Here is an 8469-nt window from a genome sequence, read left to right as displayed (position 1 = left end):
TGGCCAAGGGGAGACAGGAAATGGCTATGAATTGACCAGTGGAGCCAACAGCCAGCCTCCACTGGCTGCCTCTGGAAAGCTGGTTTCAGCTTGCAGTGAGAAGTGGGTGGCTGCGTTATCCTGCTTTTTAAGGCTACCAAAGACATTTTCTTGATGGGACACTATAAGGATTTTGTTCTTTGCCTAAACCTTGTCTTTACTTTATAGCAGCATGCATTTCTCCCAACAGTCTAACTTTTCACATTAATATGCCAAGTGGAAGATCTAATAAGGTTAAAATCATCCAATGCTGCAGTCATGAGTTACTGCAAGGAAAGCAAACAGCAGCGTGGATCTCCGCAGTCAGCAGTGGAAAATTAACAAATAAACATAATAAAATCAATCCTTAGCAGAACTTTTAAGTAGACTTTGATTTAATTGACTAAGCTTCTAACCTCGGAAAACCAATACAGCCAGGCAGTTTTGCATGGCATTGTGAGCAAGGTTGGGGGGGGGGGGGCGGAGAGGAGAGACGGGGAGGTTGTTTAACTTTCTTCTTTTTAAACCAGGAAATATGATGCAGATTTTCTCCTTCTCCAGGAGAATGTTATAAAACAGACTGTTTCATTGTTTCAATATGTGCAGCTTTCCCCTTGCTTTTTGAGTGGAGGGCGCTACAGGCAGAGGGTCCAGGCAGGCTGCTGGGGACCCACCTCGTTCCTATTATAGAGTAAATATTTCCAGGTTTTTCCCTTTACCCTCCCCCCTTCCCTCACTGGTCTAAGAGAGGGGAAAATGCTCTGCTGTAGGAAATGGCCTAGATGGTTCAATCTCTGGTTAGGTCTCAGTAGCTCTGCAACGCGCCTTTGGGGTCTGCAAGTCCTTTCCCCCCTAAAGACGTGTAACCAGCGAAGTGGAAATGAAGCTAGGCTTTATCCCCAGATAGTTCAACAGCAGGGCAGCCCGGCCGTCTCCTGCGGGGGGAGGAGGGGGTCTCAAGGGCCTGGTAATTAACAATGATTGATGGGCCATCGCCCCTGGGTTTCAGGTTAGACAAACACTTCGCGCAGTTGGTCAGTTTCACAGACACTTTTGGTCCCTCCCCTCGGGTGCTCCGAGATCCCCCCGGTACGAACCAGCTGCAGCTACAGCAGCAGCAGCGGCGCCCGCCGGCCGGCCTCGCAGAGGAGGGTAAGTCTGTCTGCCGGGAGCAGAGAGCGAGTGAGGGATGGCTTGCGGGAGGGAGCCGCGCGAGCAGCAGCTCTCCGCAATTGACGGGAGTGTCAGCAGTGCTGCGGGCCGGGGGGACCGGGCCCCCCATCCTATGGGAGTTCCAGCTCTGCATAGATGTAGCTCTGTGCCAGGTCCCCACGTTACTCTCCCCGCTAGTACCTCTGTCTCCTGCTCACCTGGGAGTTCCCCCTCTCCACACCCACTGAGCTCCTGAGCGCAGCAGCAGCGCTCCAGCCACTCCCCGGCACTGCACAGCCAGGATCATTGGGCAGTGCAAGTTACTGCTGCTTTGCCTGAGCCCCAGAGCCCCTTGACCCCTCCCGTTTGCGCTGATGGGAGAGCCACCGCCTTGTGTGAACATTTCTGGCTCCTCTAATAAGTCAAAACAACCAGCAGGCATCGCGCTACTCTGTTCAGAAATCCTGTTCTCCCCCCTGGGAACGTGCAGGGAACAAACCCTAGCCCAGTTACAGAGGCTCAAGCTGCTGCTAGCATTGAAGTAATTAAACAGCATGTGGTCCTCCTAAGTGACTGTGTGCACTGGAGTTGTAATGGAATATATAACTCTGCAGTCCTTCAGAATAAGCGATATGATCCAAAAACTGTTTCCTGGCTACCAGGACAAATATGCAAATATGTGCTTACATTTTGGTGGTTGTTGTTGTTGTTCTTGTTCTGAAAGTGGCAAATTGTCAAAAAATACTTGAAATGTTTCAAAACTTTTGCTTTATTAAAAACAACTCTCTGGGTGGAGAGGAAGAACTGAGAACAGTCTGTGGTCTGGTGGGGGTTTGCAAATCAAATTACATTTAGAACAAGGGGAAAATTGGCAAACAAACTCACTTTTTCGTGAAATTGTTCTCCAAGTTGTGCAGACTTGCTAGCCTAGTGTGAGCTTAATGAGACCCAAGGAGGAGTTTAAAAGGAAGACTATGTGTATATATAGGACAGCTAGGGGAATACTATGGGCTTCTTAATTTTGCTGTGGACTTTCTTGGTATAAATCTACAAACAGTGCCATGTGACATGCTCAGCAGATAGGCTGGTTGTGGCAAATACACTGTAGTAGTGAGAAACATCCAGATTCTTGAGGAGGGAGATATGTGACAGATATTTGCTGGGAGGGGAAGGGAAGAGGAATGGGGCAGTGGAGGGAGAGATTCCTTCCACTGACAGGAATAATATAAGAGTCCTCCATGACATGCTCAGTACTTGAATCAGCCAATCACTCCTTTTCTCCTACCCACCCACTCCCTCCTCTCCTTTCCTCTTATCTCTTCCTCTTTGCAACTCAGATACTTTGCTGGACTCTCTCTGTAGCCATGTCCAGAGTTGAGAAATCTGACAGGTGGGTGGAGGGTGTAATTAGACATGCACATTTGTACCATCTGCTGCAAGTTCCTTTATTCTTGTTGGCTCTGTAATAGCAATTGGCTTTTCTCGAATTCTTCAGCACAGAAGGAAAAGATGTTATTCAGTCACTCAGCACCTAGCGAGATGGTATTTCAGAGTATTATTTGTCAGTGTGGCTTCTGATAGATCAGCAGCTTCTAACTTTTCTACATTGTGAAATCTGCATTCTCCCTTTGGAGGGCTCAATTAGATATTCCATATTCCAGAATGTCTTTCTAGGTTCCAGGGAAGGAGAAAGATTCCAGGTATGATCGATTTTTGGATCAGTATTATATCAGGTGTGTGATTTTTTTTTTAACTGAAATAGTTATTCCAGTACAACCCATAACATGGACACATTATTACAGGTTTAAAGGTGCATTATACTAGTATAGCTTATTTCCTTTCTTGTATAAGACTAGTTGCAAGGCTAGAAAGCATACTTGGGCCATTATATCTGCATCCTCACTAAGGACTAGTCAACATTAGAAAAAGTTTGTACTGCTTAATTATACACATGCATCTGATGAAGTGGGTATTCACCCACCTTATAGACGTCTGTTAGTCTATAAGATGCCACAGGACTCTTTGTTGCTTAATTATACTGTTATAACAGCAAACTCTCCTACTGTAGGTGCAGTTTACACCTGCAAAAAAGTGCTGGACAAAATAAGCTATACAGGCAAAAGCACTTTCATGTCATTATAAATGTTTCTACCTTAGGGCTTTTGTTTGTATAAAAAAAAATCTCACCACAAAACAAAACCGAAAATTCATATGGTACCCCAAACTGATATTGCTATAATAGCAAAAGTTTCTACTGTAGACCCGGCTTAAGGTGGTTGTATAGTTTTAATTAGACCAGTATAATTAAGAAGTACAACTTTTGTATGTAAACAAGCCTTAAAATCTCTCCAGGGTTGCTGCTACAAGTACTATTTCAAACTTATCTGGCTGAAGTAGAGCAGAAATGGACACTGCAGTCTGGGGGCATGTCTAGATGATGGAGGAATGTGTCTGTGAGCTTTTGTCTTTCAGGTTAGCTTCAAGTGAGTGGAACCCTCCACACCCTTAAATTAATGGAGATATCCCATCTCCTAGAACTGGAAGGGACCTTGAAAGGTCATCAAGTCCAGCCCCCTGCCTTCACTAGTAGGACCAAGTACTGATTTTGCCCCAGATCCCTAAGTGGCCCCCTCAAGGATTGAGCTCACAATCCTGGGTTTAGCAGGCCAATGCTCAAACCACTGAGCTACCCCTACCCCTAGAGAGACAGTTTAACAGTTAAGACTCCCACCTAAGGCAGCCTTGACAGAGCTAGATGGATTGAAAAAAACATTCTTTTGTTAGCTAGACAGGGCCCTTGTGTTTGTTCTATGGTGGCATTTCTCTTTGGTTGCTAACTGGGATATTGCAGCATGTTCAGTGTTTTTAAGGGGTCATTAAAGTGATGTGTTAAAGTGAGTTCTAGACTTGTCACTGCACATTCCTGGGTACATGCATGCAGCCAAATTCTACTTTGTTGCATGTGCACAGCCCTATTTTCCATCCATTATATGAGAAAATGTATCTGCCAGATGTATGGGAGGGGCAGTTGAATTTTAACCTTGCTGCACATATGTCACTGAGAGTAGAATTTGGCCTGTCACATTTAATAAATGTCTTGAGAAAGTTCTGCAATCACACACATGAGTAAATGCACTGGACTACTCACAGGCTTCTAGACATCTGACATTGGCTTTTGACATTGCTACTTAAAGTCAGGGAGGAGATTCATTGATTCCAAGGCCAGAAGGGACCAGTGTGATTGTCTAGCGCAGTGGTCCCCAAACCACGTCATGCCCCCCCTTTACTCCTGTCTGTGCCCCCCCCCTCCAGGAGTCGGGGCTGGGAGCGGGGCTGTGACTCTGAGGGAGGGGGGGACGTGAACAGCAGTAAGGGGGCCAAGGCTGGGGCAAGTCTGGGGCTGGGAGCGGGGCCATGTCTGGGGTCGGGAGCAGAGCTGTGGCTGGGGGCCAAGACGGGGGCGGGGAGTTGGGGCCGCTGCTAGGGGCAGGGCTGGGAGCAGAGCAGAGCTGGGTGGCATGCGCTCCCTCTCTGCCCCCATGGAAGCTGATCTGGACCCTGTTGCGCCCCCCGAACATTCCTCCGGGGGGTGGGGGGACTCCCCACAGTTTGGGGACCACTGATCTACTGGATAACACAGGCATTGAACTTCTCCAAAATAATTCCTAGAGCAGATCTTTTAGAAATACACCTAATCTTGATTTAAAAATGGATGGAGAATCCACCATCACCCTTGGTAAATGGTTCCAATGGTTAATTGCCCTCACTGTTAAAAATTTACACCTTTATTTCCAGTTAGAATTTGTCTAGCTTCAACTTCCAGCCATTGGGTCATGTTATACCTTTCTCTACTTGATTGAACAGACCATTATTAAATATTTGTTCCCCATGTAGATACTGATAGACTGTAACCAAGTCACTTGTTAACCTTCTCTTTGTTAAGCTAAATTGATTGAACTCATTGAGTCTATCACTATAAGACAGATTTGTTCTCAGATGTATACATTTACATTTAGGTGTATTAAAACACATATTGTTTGCGTGAACCCAGTTTACCAAGTGATCTAGATTGCTCTGAATCAGTGACCTGTCCTCTTCATTATTTACCACTCTCATAATTTTTGTATCATCTGCAAACTTTATCAGTGATGATTATATGTTTTCTTCCAAGTCATGAATCAGAATGTTAAATAGCCTAAGGCCAAGAATCTATCCCTGCGCGATCCCTTTGGAAACACATCTACTTGATGATGATTCCCTGTTTACTGTTATATTTTGAGACCTATCAGTTAGCCAGTTTTTAATCCATTTAACGTGTGCCATGTTAATTTTATTTTGTTCTAGTTTTTCAATCAAAATGTTGTGTGGTACCACGTCAAAAGCCATACAGAAGTTTAAGGTGGTCTGTCATGTGTTGTAAACTAGTTGTCATTCAGCACTGATACTATGCTTTTTTCAGAGTTTATTTTCGTTTTGCTGGACAGTTCCCTGGCAAGTGGAAGGCCGGCTTCCATGAGGTCTGGGGGATTGTGCTGTGGAACCAGCTTTTCGAGGTAGGATCCATTGATTTCAGCTCCCCTCTGTTTGCAGAGGAGGAAAAGAGCATTCAGGTCCTAGCTTGTGGGTATAAGCCACTTTCTCTTACAGCTTACCCCACGTTGTTTCTCAGATCACTGATCCCTTTCCAGATTTACAGTTAAATGCATTTTGCATTTATTTTTCTGTTTTTGTAGGTGTTTATACAGTTCTCATCACTGGAGTATCTGCTTCCAGATTTTGTAAAGAAGTGTCTAAGAAATGTATATGTGCATAGGAAGAATACACTTTTCCGGTCATTGTCTTTGTCTTGTGGATATTGAGTATTTAGCTTGGCTATACTGCTTTAATCAAAGTACTGACTGCCTGGTTAGGTGCCTTTCCTCTCCCCTGAAAACAATTAAATAAACAAGTAAGCAATTGGGGGCCATCTTGTAGTTCTGAGTTGGGGCCTGCTCTTGTAGTCCCTACACAGGGAATACTCCTACAGAAGTCAAATTTATACCAAATTGTCCTTGATGTTTTATTTTAAGGCCTTCTAGTTGGACTAGTTTGGGACCAAAGGGCTGTTTTATGGACTCCCTCTACATATCTCTAGTTTTCAAGTCCAAAAAAAAAAAAAAAAAAAAATTAGCTGTAGCGGGGTGGCCTACCCTTAAGGGCCAAGAGGCCTGGGACTAGCAAACCCTGTTCAATCAGCCCCACCTGTGCCATAATTAGCTGCCTCCCAGCCTAAGGGGGCAGGGCTAATTGGGGTCAGGGGACAGCCTGAGAATCACCTCGGCCTTCTCCAAATGGTGGAGAGAACTTGGGTGGGGGGAGGAGAAGAGAATGGAGTCACAGGGAGTAAGCGGCGCTCTTGTGGAAGGCACTGAAGTAGGGTGTGGAAGAAGCTGGGGACTCCCGGGAAGCAGGCTATCCCAGAATAGGGAAGGCTGAAAGGTAGTCTATAGGGGCTGAGGCTATATGCGGGACTCTGGGGAAGCAGCCTGGGAATCAGTGCTCTATCCAAGAATAGAGAGACTCAAAGGTAGCTTGGAAGAGGTTAGGAGCGAGGTCCAGAAGGAGGGCGGAAGAGGAGCCCAAGGAGGGTGGGAAAGCTGTGTGTGTGGATTTTAGTGTTGCCCTGGAAAGGGTTACGTTTTAGTGACTGACTTGGCTGGAGGACAAAGCTGTGGCAACAGCTCCAGCCTGGGTGGGAAAGGCTGCAGGGACCCGCCCTTGGAGGAGGAAATGGAGGCAGGCAGCACCTGCAGTCTTTTTATTCCCCTAGCTGTTACAAGTCTAGCAATTAGCCTCAGCTGATGAGACCAGGAGTTTCCCTGTTAACTTCTTAGTGGCTGGAGTAACCTGGGGTTTATACATCCCGGGACAATACCCTGCTAAAACTTGCCCTGGTGTGGCTGTTTTCTCTTTCTTTGTCTCTCTCTGGGGCTGTTTTGGGGGTTCTGAGATAAAAATGCTGTTTGAACTTTTGCTGTGTCAAACCCTTTCTTGGGGTTTTTCCTGTGCAGGGGAAAGAAGAGTTTCAGCTTGTGGAATAAGAACGAGGAGTCCTTGTGGCACCTTAGAGATGAACAAATTTATTTGGATATAAGCTTTCATGGGAAAGCTTATGCCCAGATAAATGTGTTTGTCTCTAAGGTGCCACAAGTACGGCTTGTTCTTTTTGCTGATACAGACTAACATGGCTACCACTCTGAAGCTTGTGGAATGTCCATCTCCTTGGTGTGGGGATGGGACTGGGGTTGAACTCTTCGCCAGGGAATAAGCAGGGTTTCACTCCCTTCAGTCAGCGGCTATCCCAAGTTTGAGGTGAACATTGAGACCCATTGAGCCTATGCCTCAGGCTGTACTTTGCCTCACCTGAACCAAGGCCTTCTGGCAGCCTGAGTCCTGAAGGAGCCATGCTGCCATTAGCCGAAACTCCCATAGTTGATGCGGCTCAGCCATAAAGGTGGATTCATGGGTTTTGATCTTGCATGGTGAGTGTCCCAATGTAACATCTGCAGGGGCAGCAAGAGAGCATTCTAGAGAAAGGGCTGAGTTGCCCCTCTCTTGTTCTGGATGTCCTTTCCAATCAAATATGGAGGCTCATCCACAGAACTCAAGGAGAGACGTGTCTGTGAGATTCCCAAGAGGCAGGCAACATGCTGCATAGCTGACACTTTCCTCAATTCTTAGTTTACTTTGATACCTAAACCTCCTCGTACCCCTCCCCTTCCACAGAGTGTATTCAACCCTCTGGGTGTGAATGTATCTTCCATATGTTATGTGCATACAAGAAGAGAAAAGAACCCTGAGTCTTATTTAGTCCAACTCTTATCTCATCTTGCACACACCAACAAGCCATGTGTTTAGACCAAGGCCTTGATATAGTGATATGATCTCCCCCATTCGCTTTTGTGTAGTTCTTCCCCTGGTTCTTTTGCCCTTGCGGAAGTTTGGATTTCCTGCTAGTTCTGGGGCACAATGTTAAACTATTTCTTTTTGGCTGGTTTGAGCCCAAAAATGAGTCGGGCTGGTCTTCCAGGGAGTGAATTGTTTGTGCCTGATTACACCATTGTGTTCTCCATATCCACAAAATATCAGGGTTGGAAGGGACCTCAGGAGGTCATCTAGTCCAACCCCCTGCTCAAAGCAGGACTAATCCCGAGACAGATTTTTGCCCCAGAGCCCTAAATGGCCCCCTCAGGGATCAAACTCACAACCCTGGGTTTAGCAGGCCAATGCTCAAACCACTGAGCTATAAGAAAGTGAACT

At 46.1% G+C, this 8469-nt stretch overlaps 1 protein-coding gene across 3 annotated transcripts in view; it reads left to right on the top strand.

The window, feature by feature from the left end:
- The first annotated feature begins 1030 nt into the window (after positions 1-1030).
- The window catches only part of FBLN2 (fibulin 2), a 193979-nt gene continuing 186540 nt past the window's right edge, over positions 1031-8469 (top strand). For 2 of the 3 annotated variants that reach the window (XM_065551187.1, XM_065551185.1), the window contains exon 1: positions 1031-1170. The gene's annotated coding sequence lies outside the window, so the exon portion shown is untranslated. Of the gene's footprint in view, positions 1171-2849; positions 2871-8469 lie in introns of those variants that run through there. The other variant, XM_065551186.1, reaches the window with a different exon arrangement.

This window comes from Chrysemys picta, chromosome 7, assembly GCF_011386835.1.
Source record: "Chrysemys picta bellii isolate R12L10 chromosome 7, ASM1138683v2, whole genome shotgun sequence".
Taxonomy (NCBI): domain Eukaryota; kingdom Metazoa; phylum Chordata; order Testudines; family Emydidae; genus Chrysemys; species Chrysemys picta.
The sequence above is the reverse complement of the archived record's forward strand: the minus strand, read 5'-3'. Positions and strand labels throughout refer to the sequence as shown.